This window comes from Ambystoma mexicanum, chromosome 3q, assembly GCF_040938575.1.
Source record: "Ambystoma mexicanum isolate Mex_15411 chromosome 3q, UKY_AmexF1_1, whole genome shotgun sequence".
NCBI lineage: Eukaryota > Metazoa > Chordata > Amphibia > Caudata > Ambystomatidae > Ambystoma > Ambystoma mexicanum.
In genome coordinates, this window is record NC_090926.1 from 719736222 (window position 1) to 719754200 (window position 17979).

The 17979-nt window shown below is 43.3% G+C and overlaps 1 long non-coding RNA gene across 2 annotated transcripts in view; it reads right to left on the reverse strand.

The window, feature by feature from the left end:
- Positions 1–332: 332 nt before the first annotated feature.
- Positions 333–17979, reverse strand: part of LOC138581907 (uncharacterized) — a 100901-nt gene continuing 83254 nt past the window's right edge. For both annotated transcript variants that reach the window (XR_011304863.1, XR_011304862.1), the window contains exon 2: positions 333–824. This is a non-coding gene — a long non-coding RNA (uncharacterized lncRNA). The remainder of the gene's footprint in view (positions 825–17979) is intronic.

Below are 17979 nucleotides of genomic sequence, written 5' to 3' on the forward strand. Positions count from 1 at the left end.
CCACCCCATCGTCCTCGAGCTCCACACAGACTAGCCCACTACGCAGGTCGGCGCCACTCTGCGCGGTCCGGACATGCCGCCACCAGGTGCAGGGAGTGGCAGGAGGTAGACTGGCCAGCCTGATGAAGGCAATAGACACTTGTTTGGACACCATGTGTGGGGGAGTTGTGGGGAGTGAGGGTATGTGGGGGAGTTGTGGGGGAGGGGGGAGTTGGTCCAGGGTGTGTGGGGGGAGGCAGAGGGGGGTCAGGGTGGTGGTGGGTTGTTGCACTTTCATCTTTATTGGACATTTAAATACACCCGTTGTGTGAAAAAAATATCTTGAGTGGACATTCTTCATTGCGCATGTTTCATTTATTCATATACAGTGCATAGTGTACATGTACTCCCACACCCAGTGCCCTCCATCCAACTATCATGTCACCCTCTGCAGCCATGTGTGTCAGAAATATTGTGCAATCACTGACTGATGCACAGCACGTCCCTCCTGTGCATCGGCACCACATTGATGCGCAGCCACTTCTTCTTCATCCCCTTCATCATCACCAGGTGGTAGCAGTTCAATGTCAGGGGCACGGTCCGTCGGATACACATGTTGTGCAGCATGACACATGCCATGATGATCTTGGCCATCTTCTCATGCCTGTAGAGGAGTGCCCCACACGACCGGCTAAGGCAGCGAAACCGTACCTTCAACAGGCCAAAGGTCTGCTCAATGACCACACGGGTACGGATGTGGGAACGATTGTAGTCCTCCTCGTGCCTGTTCTGTGGGTTTCGGACAGGGATGAGGAGCCACTTCTTCAATGGATAGCCACTGTCACCTGCATGAGAGGCAAAAAAAGGTATATGTCAGTTGATTCATGATGGACAGTTGTACTAGTCACATATCAAAATATATAAGAGACAGAGCTCAAAAAACAGGTTTCACAACCAAATGGGTTCCTAATAAACTGTATATAAACTTTAATTAAATGCACATAAAGAATCAATGATTCACATCATTAATAACAATCATCATAAATTCCTATACACAATTACAAAAAAGATCTATTAAGATCGTCACATAAAAAAGCAAGGATTTCGTCAATTACAATCGAATGGTAGGTTAACATAAAGTGCAAAATACAATCAACATAAAGCTGGCAATGTATCAATTTCTAATCACTATTAGATAACACAAGTTGTTATATTCCCGTATAAATCCAGGAAGTTGTCTCGACATTCTGTTCTTAGGGAGTAACTCAGAGAACATTCATCAGGAAGGTTGTCGTAATCACCAAAATCCCATTTAAAATAATCAACTGTTTCATTAGTGGAACAGTGTAGTGTACACGTGCAGGCTGTGAATTAAAAGAAAAGGGGGACAAATAATGAGCTGGATATAGCTAGGATACATTTGTCATATTCCCCGAAGGGTGAATAAGAGGACCAAACGTGGGATTTATATTACCTTTCATGGTGCTCATGGGGGCTCACAACATAAGTAAATCAGGTTGTGGTCAGCTATCGAGTAGCTGAAGACCTGTAATAAATACATGAAAAACCTTCATAAGAATATTCATTAGGCTCACCTGTATGGTGTTTAGTATGTACTAAACTCAGAAGAACCAGACACAGCCCTTAAAGTGGCTCCACTTCAAAACTCCGGGCCACTATTAGTGATTGTAATAGTTAAATCACAAATTCCGTGTTGGTAGGACTATGTAGTCACTATGGGGAACACTCAACATTAGGTAGCTGTTAACCCAGAATGCCTGGAATTAAAACCCGGAGAAAAGAGTGCAGATAGGCACCAAAGAGGAGTGTGGGGAAGCGCTGAGCCGCCTTGTGCTATATCAGTAAGCATATAGATAAAACTCCGATGGTCGAGAGTAGATACCGGCACCAGAAAAACAGCTGAAAGTGGACATAGGACAACATCGACACTATCATGATGTCATCTCCCCTCAATCCATAAGGCAAAAGTGGAAACCGGAGGATAGCCCATTGTTACGTATTAATAATAACCTGAGACAACCTCGGCTAGTTGATAATTCTGCACCCCTTGCCATCATGATATGGTAGATAAATAAAAGAGAAGGCCGGCACCCAGGTGTCTAATCATGACAAAGCAGGAATGTGGCTCACCGCCTTATATACTGGCTGGCTCTGACTGATCATCGGTCTGCGTGTGAAGCCTGTGGCCATGGAAACATCCACATCTGGCCAACACTCGAGTCTCAATCTGTAGGAGATACAGCATGAGTTCTCATTAACAATATCAAAAAATGATGTGGCACTGGGTTAAAACGACCGTTATTTATGCATTCAAAACCACTTTCGTACACATACCTCGGTGGCTGGAAAAAAACATCCAATCAGTACGCGGGTTGCGATATTTCAGCTAAGCTGGAGCGGCGTCTCTAACCAGGGACGCGTTACACGGAGACTAGTGTATAACCATCTCCTTGGAGACGGTACGTGAGTACGTCCGACAAACAAACGTAACTTGACGTTGTGGTGGTGTCGATCGCCCATATTGGAACTGAGTCGGGATGCGCGAATCCTATGCATTAATGGTTCATATTAACGTAACTCGAGGCAATATCAACGAAACAGTTACGTTTGTGAATAGCTATGAGAATCTCATTGAGAATCTTCAAAACTTACAGGTGTGTAAGAAAACCGGGGGCAAAACTTGGAAACCGAGATTCTACCAGCTAGGTGCATTAAAAACTGATGAGCAAAAATCTACTATGTAACTTTGGAAAAGCTCTCCAATGCGCTGTCTGGGTTACACAAAATGTAATTAGCATTGTGGCGAACTACTAAAATGGAACTAACACATCATTCAATTATCTTTCACATCATGACAGGCTATTCAAACTAAATGTATACATAGTTCAATAAACCTGGGCATTGCATCAGTGTCTCTTATAGTGCTCGTCATCCTTATGTAGTTTGCAAGGTTGTAACAAATATCTGCACATGCAATAGGTGTATAAAATGAAAGTGAACAACTTTTTAACACATAGCTCTAGAGAGTAAAAAACATTAGGATGAAGTACTCACAATCAATAGTACATAGTTCAGTTAACATGGGCACTGCATCAGTGTCTATTTTATGCTAGTAACCATTCAGCAATTTGAAGGCTTGTAACATACCAAGGGCCTCATCACGACTTTGGCAGTAACCCTTAAATCCGGCGGTCGTGCTATTACCGCCGGATTTAAGGGTCCGCCAAATCAGGACTTCGGCGGATTTCACCCCAGCTCTTGGCTGGGGGGAAATCCGCTGAAAATTTGCGCTATTACCGCCGGCGGGAAATCTGCCGGCGGTAAGAGTGCACATTTTCCCCATTGAGCCCAATAGGGAATGGGGCATTCCTGAATGGGCTCAATGGGGAATGGGGAATTACATTACTGGCGAACTCGTGATCCGGCGCTATTAACGCCGGGGAGTTCGGCATTAGGCGTTAATAGCGCCTACCGCCGGCGTTACCGCCAAAGTCCTAATCGGGCCCCAAGTATCTACCAATCAACAAGTCCTGATTTTGCAGTTACAGGGTCGCAGAATTATATCAATGTACCCTCAAAGTTGACATCAAGTACCAGGGAGTCACATCATAATGTTCCTATTGGGCTTCTTTTCTAGAAATGTTGTTTAGTTTGTAGCTTCACACTCAAACCTGCTCCATCAAAGAAATATATATCTCTAGTAGCCGATATTCTGGCCTTGACTAGGTTAGGATAGATCCTTACTATTGGCGGATTGTATGCCATTCTACAGATTCATTCATACCTCTAGTATCACTCTGTAATCTGTAAATCATTTCTTGTTCTTTCCTCAAAAAGTCTATTTTCTAGTGTTTGAGGGTTGCCACCTTTCAGCGTCAAAAGTACAGTCCATGTGAAGCCTTCAAATTCATGTTTAGCCTGGATAAAGTGTTTAACCATCGGGGCGTTATCGGTTTTGTTTTTAAGACAGCTCCGATGTTCCACAATCCGTATTTTGACTTTGCGAATGGTTTTGCCTACATACAGGAGGGCACATCTGCATTTTATTAAGTATACCACATGGTCAGTATTACAATTTGTTAGGTTTTTCTGCACCCATGGTTTGGGCAATCCTACATCGATCTCTTTACTTTTGGAGGTAAGTTTACAAGCTCCACAAGCTCCACATGGGCAGTGGCCGCTTGCAGGCGGCAGGCCCCAGAGTGTGGTTAAATTGGCTAGCGGTTTCATTCTACTCCCACTTATTCTGTTGCCAATTGTAGTGCTTCTTTTATAAGCAAACATAGGCATTGGTATAGGTGTTTTTGAAGTCTCAAAGATGTTCCAATGTTTAGCAATCACGTTTTTGACTTTTAGACTTTGGTCCGTGAAGGTGTTAACACACGCGATTCTTTTGTCCTTGGGTTTCTTGGGTTTCTCTTCTAACAAAGCATCTCTATTATTATTGAAGGCATGCTTTGCAGTTCTTTTAACCAGTTTTTTGGGGTAACCCCTTTGTTTCAACTTATTACTAAGCAATGCTGCTTCCATTTCATAAGTACTGTTGTTAGAACTATTCCTTTTAAGTAGCATAAATTGGCCAAATGGTAAATTATCCCGTAAGTGTTTTCTATGATGGCTGGTATATTCAAGCAAGGAGTCCTTATCGGTCGGCTTGTGATAGGGTTTCAATTTCAAAGTCCCATTCAAGTGGAAGATGGTCAGGTCGAGGAAATCAATGGTTTCTCTCCCAATACTCATCGTGAATTGAAGGTGGGGGTTCAGATTATTGAGCCATGCCAGAAAGTTTGCAGCTAGCTCACTTGACTCTTCCCATATCACCAAAATGTCATCTATATAGCGGTTCCATTTTCTGATGTTCAATTGAAACGAGTTAGTACTGCTATATATATATATATGGGTCTTCTCGAAGGTTTCTACATATAGATTGGCAACGCTCATGGCCATAGTGGCCCCCATAGCCGTGCCTTTGACTTGTAGGTAATACGTCCCATTGAACTCAAAATAATTTCTTTTTAGGGCAAGCTCCACACACCATAGTATGAAAGAGGTGGGTACTGGATCTTGATCTAGTCTGCTCAATAGAATTTCTTCCACCGCCTCTAGTGTTGCCTGTTGCGGTATATTAGTATAGAGTGACACAATGTCGAAACCCAGTAGTAGGGAAGTCTCAGGATTGAAATTGAGATTTTTATAGATGTTAATCACGTCCCTAGTGTCTTTAAGATATGAGGTCATCTTCTGGACATAACCTTTCAGGTAATGATCTGCAAAAGTGGAGAGGGGTTCCAAGACAGAATTAATACCTGCCACAATCGGTCTGCCAGGCAGTTTAGTAAGAGTCTTATGCACCTTGGGAAGAGTATAGAAGATAGGTGTGGTAGGTTTAGTATTAACCAGGAAATCACCCTCTTGTCTGGAAATCCACTCCCAATCTTTAGCCTTGGTGACTTTATCAGTAATCAGCCTTTGGAGTTCTTTTGTGGGGTCTTCTCTGAGTCGTCTATAGTAGTGACTATTGCCCAGTTGGTTTTCACACTCGGTGATGTAATCAGACTGGTTAAGCATCACGATTCCGCCACCCTTGTCTACCTTTTTAATTATAATGGCAGGATTATTAGCCAATTAATTTAATGCGCATTGTTCAGCTTTGGTCAAATTTTGAAAAGGTCTTTGGTGATTAGTCTCTAAAATGGCAATGTCAGCATTAACTCTTTTTTCAAAAATGAGGGATTCTGGAGAAGAACTACACACGGGGGGACAGAACGTGGTAGGATTCCGAAGTCCCGTATGGTTCATCATTCTGTTGCTGCCTATATTAGGTTCTTGTGCAAAAGATTCCCGTAAATGAATCTTTCTTAGTAGCTTATTGAATTCCATCCGGAACTCAAAAGGATCATGTTCTTTCGTGGTTATATAGCCTAGTCCTTTATTCAACACCTTTAATTCTGCCTCAGAGGGTTGTTAATCAGAGAGGTTAAACAAAAGTGATTCCCACTCCGGGTTTGTTTTGCTCCTTCATCCCAGTTGCTGCAGTTCTGGGCCTGGTATAAAAAACGGCCCTGATTGCCTCTTCTGTTCCCATTACCTGATCCTCTCGTTGGTATTCCTCGTCCTCTATTAGTCTGTTGTTTCTTACCGGTAGATGTTCCTTCTCCACTCTCATCTGCATCACTGCTATCGCTACCGGTACTGTAAGATGTATTTCTAAATCTTACTCATCTGTTATTTCTATTCGGCCCATTTTGTTATAAGGTCTTATTTATTCCTAGTCACACATGCCTGCAGATTATCGTTGGTCACATGCCCATGTCCCTGGTTGTATACACGCCATTGTTATGCCCTCAATGTGTCCTGTGCCATGGACTAATGGTGTGGGTTGCATCTTCAAGATGATACACTGTGTGCACTGCCTTCTTGTTGCTCATGCATTGTGTACGCACCCAGCTGTGTTTATGTCTAATGTGTGATGTGTTGTGTTCTGTAGGATTTTCTGACTGGGAGCGTTGGCAGTAGGCTCTGCAATGTTAGGCATTCAGCGCTGATTTTTCCCATGGTGACATTCTGCATTCCTGTGGTTGTGGCGGCCCTGTGACAGACAGTGGATTCCCTTGGTGGTTTTGTTCAATGCACTCCCATGGATGCTTGTCCTGTGTGGTGATTTGCCAGAGACAGCAACATAATGCATATTCGCTGCATGTTGCTGGATGGTGTTACGAGGGTGAGGTCTGCTGATGAGTGGTGCTCGTGTTGTGGGTTGTGGGGTGGTTTACTGTTTGTCATGTTGTGATAGGTGTCAACCTTACTTCATTCCTATGGGATTTGGTTGTCATGTTCTGTTTGGGATGCTTTGGGGCACAGTATTTAGTGATGTGCACATCGTGCTGTCACATCACCATTGACACCATGGTGTTGTGTGCATCTCTCCCCCCATTTCAGTGCCATGTGCCTGTCATGCAACTTACCAAGCAGCCAGGCACGTCGTCCAGCATATCGCTCCATGTAGCGTGGTAGCGTGGAGTTCCGAAGGACCATATAGTCATGAGTTGATCTGGGATATCGGGCACAACAATGTGTGATGATCTTGCTGGCGTCACAAACCACCTGCACATTGATGGAGTGGTATTGCTTGCAGTTGCGGTACACCACCTCCATGGCATGTGGGACCACCAACTCCACGTGGGTGCAGTCGAGGGCACCTATACAATTTGGCATGCCTGCCAGTGCATGGAGCCAACTTTTGTATCAGAGATCTCCTGGGGAGTCCGTGGTAGAGCCTGTTTGTTGAGTTACTTCACTATATGGCTAATAGTTTTGACCAGTGTTGCTGAATAAATATTCTTTAAAATGAACAATGTGCATCACATTTTATCAAAAACTCCCCCTTGGGTACTATTCAAATAGTGTCACAAAAGGAATGAATAGCCATTTGCAATTTTAGGCCACTTTTTCATTGGTGCCCGAGACAATTCTATGGCCCAGTCCGACCCTGGCTTTTCAAATTGTTTTCCCTCCTGTCTCAATTCAAACACATAGGCCATTATATGTTACATCGTTTTCTTTGTAAAAAGACATTCATTAAATAAAAATATTTAGCAGTGATGACAAATTATTTTGAGGAATTGTTGACAAATTCACATCTCAAAACTGGCCAAAATAGCCTTTGTCCACTGACAAATATTTGGATTTACAAGAACGGTTTAACATGGATTTTTCAGTGTCTCTACTAATGCCCTCAGACATCCTTTCCCCCTCCTTCGAATATAGGGTTTGCAGAAGACATGCACAGACACCAAAAATATATGTTGAATCTTTTTTCTGTAAAACAAATATTTGTCAGTTGGCAGGTGCTACTTTGAGCAATTATGGCCAATTTTGAGTATTTTTTCATGTGGACATGAATTAACGCACCACCCCCAAAATGAATGTATCTCAACATTTTCCACAATCCCTCAAAATAGATCCGACTAGTGGCAAATCCTTTTTTTCTTCAATTAAACAAGGATGTAATATAGATGTTGCAGCATTCGAATTACAATACTTTGTTCTTTTAGAAATAAAAGCAATGTAACATTCTATTTGCAGTATTTGCATTCTTGCTTGGCCCTTTGTTACTGTTCCTGCACACAAAAGGCAAGCAACAGGTGAAAGGGTGGTGGCTGTCTAAGGATTCAGCGACAAAGTGCATTTTTGCACAGCATTGTTATACTTTTAAGGCTCCTCCTACTCTGTCACATTAAGGCCCTGCCAACCCTACCTAGTCTCCAGTTCAATTCCTATGTAAAACTATGACTAATGCAGGTTACCTCATCAACATATATCATTGCACCGCAGTCTAAAAAGTACATTTACAAAAGTCAAGTCATTATTTAGTCTGGCGCTGCTTTGCATTCTGATACATTCAGGTGTCTGTTCGAGATGGGATAAACAAAGCTACAATTGTCCTATTTTTGCTTAACATATTTCTGCAAGGATGTACAAGGACATATGTTCGTCAGAGTGGTTTATTATGATATATGTATGGAGTATTCTTGAAAGACAAAAACACCTCTTTCTACAAACTACAACCTGGAAGATATATGTGCTCAACATTCTTTGGTTCAGACTAGGCTCAAAAATCCTGCATCACAGGCAAATCATTTCATCTCACTGTGAAAAGTAGAATTAACTGATTCTGTCCACATTGTACTCTAGAAACAAAATGTCACACTCATTCTATTGCTCCACAAATAATAGCAGTGACCATTCATTGAGCGCCTGGAGACCATGAAAATGGTAGTGTTGTGCGGTATAAATCAGCATAACATATTGCTTATTATTATTATTATTATTATTATTTATATATTGAACATCACAACATTTGTTTGCTTTTTGGTTTACTCATGACAATTCCTGTAATGTTGTTTTCCAAGATACCATCAAGTATCATAGCCTCATGTCACTTCCTCTAACATCATTTTCTGTGATTTCCAATGATGTCATTACATATGTTCATCAGGTACCCCTGCACGTCCTTTCTCACACAGGCCCTCACACATCATAGAGCCTGCCCAGTGTATTGTTAAAGGGGTGTTATTCTGTACACAAAATTGCCTACATCCTTTCCAGGGGCAGCATCTCACTGACATCTGTAGCCGGCTTTCTCAGTAGAAGTGTGTTAGCGAGCCCTTTTGAGAGGCTGTACCCTCAATAGTCTGTCTATTGAGAACATTGTATATCCTATGATCTTTCTACTGCAACAAGTGTTATGTTGGTGAGTGTATGTTTTTCATATACACTGGAAAAACACATATTTCCCCCCAAAAATGTATAAACACAGGTTTTTAAATTTTGTGAAAAGTCTGAAAAAACACCACTGAAATTGACAAAACATACACACTGGAATCCAGATACCATAATCTTTTTTTTTTTTAAAACCTTTCTTTTAAGTTCCACAGTAGAACCATAAAGCATTAATACGACAGATTCATTTTAACACAGGCAGTGTTATCTAAACCGTTTACAGGCATGTTACAAAGAGCATTTCACTATTTCTTCTTCGCCATTGTCCACATTGTTGCGTAGATATTGACTGAAGCCCCCCCATATGTCTCTTGGTCTACTGGTACGGGGAGGTATGCTGGAGTATACTTCTTCCTGGTCATTAGGAGAAGGTAGGAGGTCAAGGGGGGAAGTGAAGAAGAAGGGCTTTCAAGGAGATGCAGAAGGAGGTGTATGTGGGGGTGGAGCGGATAGAGAGAGGTAAGGAGTTCCAGTGTAGGGGGGCCACGAGCTTAAAGGAATGGAAGCGAGAAGCGGCACAAGGAGATGGGGGTACAGTAAGTAAAAAGAGGTGAGCGGAGAGAACAAGAGGGAGCGTAGAAGGAGAGGAGAGAAGAGAAATAGGGGGGAGCAAGGTCATGGAGAGATTTGAAGATCAAACATAGGAATTGAAATTTAAGTTGGGAGTGGAAGGGAAGCCAGCCAAGTTGAGAGAGTGAGGAGGAAATAGAGTCGCGAGAGCCGAGGAGGCAGAGTACGGATGGAGGAGTGGTAGATGGATTTGAGGGGGGGTCAGATGAGAGGCAGGGAGTCCAAAGAGGAGAAGAAGAACAGTAGAAGAGATGGGAGAAGATGAGGGAGGACACATGACCATAGCGGTTGTAGGTCATTTGGTCGAAAACCAAATGATCGAATGCCATTTGATCGCGAGTCAAATGGTCGAAAAAATGGTCGATTTTAAAAAAAAAATTTATGGGGGTGTTCCCCCCCTAACCCCACTTTTTCTATATTATTTTTTTTAACCAAACAAAACTAAAAAAATAAATAAATAAATAAATTCGACCATTTTTTTTTCGACCATTTGACTTTCGATCAAATGGTCATTCGATCTTTTATTTTCAACCATTTGACCGGACACCGACCATAGCATATGCGTCAGATCGGCTTCTTCACTCTCACATCTAGGGCATCTCTCTCTGTTTGTATAATACATTCTCTTCCAGTGTGCAGGGCAGCTATCATAATCTTAAAGTGGCCGACGGACCCGCTAAATCTAGCAACAATCCCAGAAAATAGTTTTCATAATAGTTTTTACCTTAATGGCCCATGCCACAGAAATAGCTGACATCTTATCCTCTGATAACCTCGACCTTTTGGCAGTCATGGAATCCTGGCTGCATGAAGCTGCTGGTCCAGCGATCTCCCTAGCCATTCCAGAAAATTACCAACTAATCAGAATGGACAGGCCCAACAGCAGAGGAGGTGGTCTTGTCATTATAGCAAAATCTACCCTTGCTCTACGACTACTAACTCAAACTCCCTCAAATCATGTGAACTACTCACAGCTAAATTGCCCATCTTCAACTGCTGCACCTTAACAATTTATCTAATATATAGGCCACCTGGACCCACCGGTACCTTTGAGGAGGACCTATCCAGCCTTTTAGCTAACAATACTAAAGACTCCTCACAAATTCTATAACTAGGCAATCTCAATTTAGGATTTAATGACCCTGAAAACAAATCAGCCCAATCCATAGCTATCATGCTAGTCAAACATGGCCTCACCCAAAATGTCCTTACCCCAACGCACGACAAAGGAAGGACCATTGGCTGGGTCGCCACTTTGAACTGTGATACTACCATCAATACAATGACCCCTCAGCATTGGACAGACCACCGCCTCATCGACTTTTCCCTAACTTTGGATAAGCAGATTACCAAAGAAAGTCATGGCACCCTCCTACCCACTAGATCTAAAGAAAAATCACACCAGACAACCTCCTTCCTCTCCTACTCGCTACCATTAATGCTCTCCCTAATAACCTGGACCCTGAACTCCTTGTGGACAGCTATAACAACGCTATGAATAAAGCACTGGATACTATTGCACCTTTGAAGTTATGCAAAAGTGAGCAACAAGCACAACTTAATGTCTGGTTCACCACCCACCTAAAAGAATTAAGAACGCAAAAAAGGAAACTAGAATCGCAATTGAGACCCACCTCTTCTGAATAAAACAAATTGCACCTTAAACATTTTGCAAATAACTACAAAAAATAAATCTTATTCACTAAAAAAAACCTATTCAACGAAAGGATCTCCAATGCAAGCTCCAACACCAAGGAACTATTTACTATCCTAAGGGAGCTAGAATCCCCGGTTCCTCCACTTGACAACACACCTAAAGATAAACAATGGTGCACCAGTATCCAAAATGCCCTAACCAACAAAATAGTAACAATTAACACTAAAATGACTAAAAAGAAAGCCTTCCCGACACCTAACAAGACGCCACTTACTAGCCCTATCACAGACATACCAGGCCCAGTTCCTTTCAAATTCGCCAAAGTCTCCAACCAGGAAACTGAAAAGATTATTGCCCTCCAACTGTAAGGGCGACAACTGCCCAGCCCAACTGATTAAGGATGCAGCAAGGGACCTAGCCCCCTTTATTACTAAACTGATTAATGCCTCCTTCTACACCAACACTATCCCAAGCAACTTTAAAGAGTAATGGGTTTTACCTTTACTTAAGAAGCAAACCCTAGACCCTTCTATCCCCACCAACTATAGGCCTATTACCACAGTACCATTCCTCCTTAAGATAAGAGTAGCTTACTTACAAATTCAGCTTCATCTCGAATCTTACCATCTCCTAGGTGCCCACCAATCGAGGTTTAGACCACAACACTGTACAGAGACAGCCTTAATTGATCACAAAACTCAAATTGACGAGCGCAACGACAAGGGAAACACTGATATGCTACTCCTTGACTTGTCAGCGGCCTTTGACCTGGTGGATCACACGGTCATGTGTGAACACTTGGCATCGGCTGCCCACTTCTCAAGCGAGGCCATAGCCTGGGTCCAATCATTTCTGGACAACCGAACTATGAGAGTTTTCTCCACATTGGCATCAGCGGACCCCATCAAAATAGCATGCAGTGTTCCCCAAGGCACCTGCGTCTCACCAACTATGTACAATATTTTTACCAAGCCCCTAATTGACAAATTGGATAGACTGGGTGTCATCTACAAAAACTACGCAGATGACACTCAGATCCTCATTCTCCTTTCGAGCAACTTTGTCTCTGATACGGCCTTGGTAAATGAAATATACTTCATCATTCGGGCATGGATGGCCACTCATGGCCTTTGCCTGATTGATGACAAACCCGAAATCCTACTCATTAGGGCATGTTAAGCTTTCCTGACACAAGCAAGCTGCATCATCCTCTCCAATGCCCTAACACTTTCCAAACTCGACTATTGCAATGCCTTGTATTTGGGAGCTAACAAATACATCATTGACAAAATTCAAATTTTGCAAAATAATGCCCTTAGAACTGCCCTCAACTTACCCACCAGAGAACACATCTCTAACATAAGAAAAGAACAACATTGGTTAAAAATTAGCGACAGGATTTCACTTAAAACAGCTTGACTAACCTTTAAGTGCCTTAATAATGCAGCGCCCCTCTACCTTGCGGAAAGAATAGTGAGAAGAACATCGACCCGCCCTACCAGAGCTGCCAACTCCTACTGCCTGCAGATTCCTAAATTTAGGCTTTAAAAAGAAAAAACAGGCAGTAGTAGCTTCCCGGTTAAGGCGGCCCAGTATTGGCATGCACTCCCTCTTGACATTAGAATAGATCAATCCTATTACAGTTTTAGACGTAACATCCTCGAATGGCTACATTCCAATGATCACTAGGACCATCAGCGTACCAGCTAGTCTCCGAATCTCCTCTCCTCCTGTATATGTATATTGTTGCACTATATTGCTAATCAACTATTTGTAAATATCTGTCATGTACATATGTGCCCTATTCTGTAACCAAGCTTTAAGTAACCATGTATTCTGTTCTATGTTGCGTCCATTCAACTTTGGGTTTGGTGGCCATACAAATCAACAAACAAACAAACAAACAAACATACTCTCTGAAGCATTTGACTAAACAAGATTCCTGTATAGGAGTGTACTTCCTCGGTTGTCCTAGGAGAATGAGGCTTTGCAACGCCTTTTAAATACCTTTATTTGATATAAAATAATTTAGGTATACATAAAAACACATCTCATACATTCTTATAAAACCATAGTATGACTATAAACTTGGAAAAGAGAAATACAAAACCAAAACAACACATTCCACATTATTTTAAGAATGGAGGTCATTGTTCAGTAAAAGATCAATGCAACATGATGGCATTGAACAGGAGTGAGGAGCCCAAGTGATCATCGGCTCATGACATAGTGTCTAAATAAATGTTTCTCATCGCCCAAGCTCTATGGATACATTTGGCCACCATGCAAACTTTAGACGGATCATCTTTTTTTGCATTGGAGTTTGGCATCCGACGTAGAGCGACTGTCACACTTAACAAATATGGGCCGTACATATAGCCTCATGTACAAGGGACGTAACAAACGAAAGTGACTGACAGTTTTTCTCTCCACTTAACAGAAGGGCCACTTATCAGAAATTCAGCCCCGTACGCAGCTGCCGGCCTAGCTTGCAATTCGTACACTTTTAGGATGGGTCTAATTGCCCCTTGGCCATGGACTTTTAAATATGAATTGGTAGCTGCATTATACCTGCTTAGCACCAAATGTACCTTTTCCAAATGGGCAGGCCAGCTACCATTGTTCCCACTTAATCAGTTACTTGTTGGATTGGGGTTCTTTCAAGATTATATTTAAATTGTAGGATTTGCATACAGATCCCACAGACCAGACAAAGCTCATCTCAGGGAGAAGAGGTAATGTTTAGCAAATGTATTTCATGACTGCTTTGGACATGCAGTGTTTGTGGAAAAAGACTATTTTAAAGGAACTACCTTGGGCTCCTCCTTAGGCCCCGGATGCATAACCTCCACAGCACAAACAGTGGCACCAGTGTTCACAGTGACAACCTCTCATTAGCCACCTCTACCAACGTATTTCCCTCAGCAACCCCCACCTTTATTGGTCGAGCCTCGGGCCTGAGGTTCCCCTTCTTCAGATGTCTGTAATCGTTGGCTCTCCAGATATTTTGGACTACAACTCCCATCTGTGCTAGCCAGCATAGTCATCGATGATGAGAGATTGGGATTCATATTCAAAAATGTAAGGAGAGCTGCAGGTCTCGGATGCCTTCCCTACTTGGGCAAGAGCTGCAGACTCTGTCTTGTAACACAGATAACTGAGATGGGGATGAGGAGAACAATGCATCCAGCATCAGACAATGTAATGAGTGGCTACTGTAGATCATGACATTTCTAGGACGTGCGTGCTGGCAGCAGTACTTGCATCTAAACTAGACAAAACCATCTGACTGGAGGTCATCAAGGAAGCCAGGAGTTGTGGGAGACCTCCACGCTGTGACCCCTACAAATAATGTTATTTATTTTAATTTTATTTTAACATGTGTGTAACGCCGAGATCCACAGGTATCACAGCATTTGTACAGTGAGATAAACATACGAAAAATACACAAGTCATTATATTAAGGTCAGTGCACTTGAGACAGTTCATAGTTAACAAGTTAACAAGGTGTTAGTCATACTTATTGAATAACCAAGTTTTCAATAATTTCTTGAATGCTGGGTAGGATGGCTCGTTTCTTAGGTGAGGAGGTAGGGAGTTCCACAGGGTGGGGGCCATGGAACTGAAGCTCATCGCCCTGCTCTGGCAAGTTTATATCGAGGAGTTGCTAATGTTAGCTGGTTGGAGGAGCGCAGTGGGATTCCATGCTGTTTCTTTGTGATGCAGTGGTTACGGTAGGTGGGGGCTTCATTATGGATACAGCTTTGTGCTATAGTCAGAGTTTTGAAGTCAATTCAAGCTTTTATTGGTAACCAATAGACTTCTCTGAGGGGGAAAGATATATGGTCAGATTTGCAGATACCCAGTGCTGCCCTCAGGCCTTTGTTTTGGAGTAGCTATAGCTTGGCTAGGTTGGATGAGGAGGTGCCCTTGAGGAGGGCATTGCAATAGTCAAGTCTGCTCAGAATGATAGCTCTGGAGAGCGTAAGGCAATTGTTAGGGCTCAGGAATGTTCTGCTTAAAGAAATTCATTTGGTGGTGTAGGAGGTAGTTGATGCCAGGGCGTTGGCATGTCTTGTCATGGTTAGATCCGCGTCTAAGTAGACGCTTAGTTTTTTTGTGTGCATATTTGAGTGTTGGGAAAGATTTCATTTATGTGTAATTTCATCTCCAGTTGTGGACCCCTCAAACTTTTTGCTTTTGTTGTGCTATCCTACCCAGACTTTTTTCCAGTGGAACCCAACCTTTAGATGTGCTCCTCTGGGCTTTTGCTCACTTGCTATGGGGAAACTGACACGTCCTTCAGACTGTCAGTACCGCAAAACTATTTTTCCCTTAGTCTTCGACTACGTTGACATTTCTTGGTAACTGTTTTTAACAGTGCACAATGTACCTTCCAGTACTGTGTGCTGGGGTCCTTTTGGTTTTATGGCCCTGGACACCCTCGAAGGATTTTTTGTTGATTGTATCAGTGTCAGTGTGCTTGGGATGAACTGGTGGCAGCAGTTATGATATGATAGGTTATTTATAACACGCTTAATACCCTAAGCTTTTAAAGCACGGACCCGGGGAATGAACCTGTAGTGCTCCGTGTCGTCTTGCTTTCAAGGCAAGCACAGTGCCCCTGAGCTATTCTCCCGAGATGGGTTGCCTTTTATAAATATTTTACTTCTTTTTACGTTTACCGCGTTTGGTTTAAGACTGTGGTCAGGTCCGAAAATGGGCGAGCCACAAGTCTCTTGCCTTCACCCAGGGCGAGTAACCTGGGTTTTCCTTATTTGGGCATGCAACCTCCCACGAAAGCCGATCTCTTTTGCAGGCTTCTGCCTGTCACGTGCGTGTGCCCAGGAAGCGGGTTGGGACTGTCTGGTCCCAATCCACACTACTGGTGCCAGGATGTGTGGAGAGTCTGAATGACTGGGACCACCATGGACCGTGATTGGTCCACGACTGGGATGCCTGCATGAGAGCAGATCGTTGATTGTAAGTCCTCGATTTTGGTGCAAACCTAATCTTGGATAAGAGAAGGGGCTCTGCATCCATTCCAGGTCGATCACCCGAGTTCTCTCTGAACTACAGTATCCTGCACTGAAGAAACGGACTTGTGGAACCGCTGGATACGCTTTGGAAGGTTCGCCACCTTTCACCCTCTGCTGTCCTGTCGGACCCCTGTTTTCTTCATTGATCGAGAAGGCTTCACCCCTTTGGAGTAGTGGGAACAACTATTCTCGGCACCCTCTGCTTACCCGCGGAATGAGGACCTTTGGAAGTGTCCCTGGGCCATTCAGTGAACTGTCAAGCTCTACCGCAGGGTATCCTGCAGAATCGCTGCCGTCTCACGGTGGAACTCGAGACTTGGGATATCGCTTTTGGTCCCAAGCCCTCTCCTGCCAGATTTTGCAATTCTAGCTCCTCTGTGTCCCGAATAAGGAGAGTGCGTAATGCTGCACACATCTGTGATGCCCTTGTCACTACCTTTTGGTGACGGTCACTGTAGGTGTCTTGCTGACCTGCTTTCCTGTGCCCTGAAGCCTGCTGCACCAGAATCCTCTTTGTATCTCCTTTGGAAGCCGAGAAAAGGCAACTGTCCCGTCACGGACGATCGTTCTCTCCCGGAAGCCGCTGAGAGTTGGAGCATTGCGAAACTCCAGGACTCAAACCTACTAGTGACCTCGACTAAACTGGCAAAGTTTGGTCCGGGCTGTGCTGAGGGTCGGTGAGTACGTGCATCACACACTGGTGCCCCCCTGGCACAACTGATCTCTTTTACGCTTTTGGCTGGGTTACCCTGCATTCCCTAGCTATTCTCACCTTTTGAAAACTGTTCTGCTGCCAAGGGCAGATCCTACTCGAATAGTGGGAACTACTCTTCATCGTCTCAAGCCCCTTCCTGACTTGCTACAGCTCTTCCAAGAAGACCCGCTTTTTGCTTTGCCTACCCGCCATGTTTTTTTACGCACTACTGTACTGTTGAGCACAAGGCTCTCCACTTCTTAGGGTGGGACTTGAAAGTTAGGGAACGACTCTGAAGAATTGTCTAATGCTCCTATTGTGTTCACCCACCCTTCTATTTACAGGTTGTGGCTGTGTTTTCCTCATTGGCGCATTATGAAACATTTTATATATATGTTATATAGAGTATTTTGTGTGGTAACTGTGTTCATATAACTAAAGTTTACTTGTGTCAATTGGTCCGGCCGACAAATGTATACATATTTTCCATGTACACTTGTCTAAGAGGAATTTGTGGTTCGTTACTGTGTGTGCTAATTGTGGTATTCTGATCACTTTCACCCCTCCTGAGACTTAGTCTTGACAACCTGCCAAGCTACCTAGATTGGTCTGGCTTGTCCAGAAGGTTCCCCTGTTTCACTAAACTGAGGGTGGCCTCCGAACCTTTTGCCCACCAAGTCAGAGTTTAGAAATCCATCTTAACATTGAGGATGGGGATGGTGAGCCGCCAATGATGA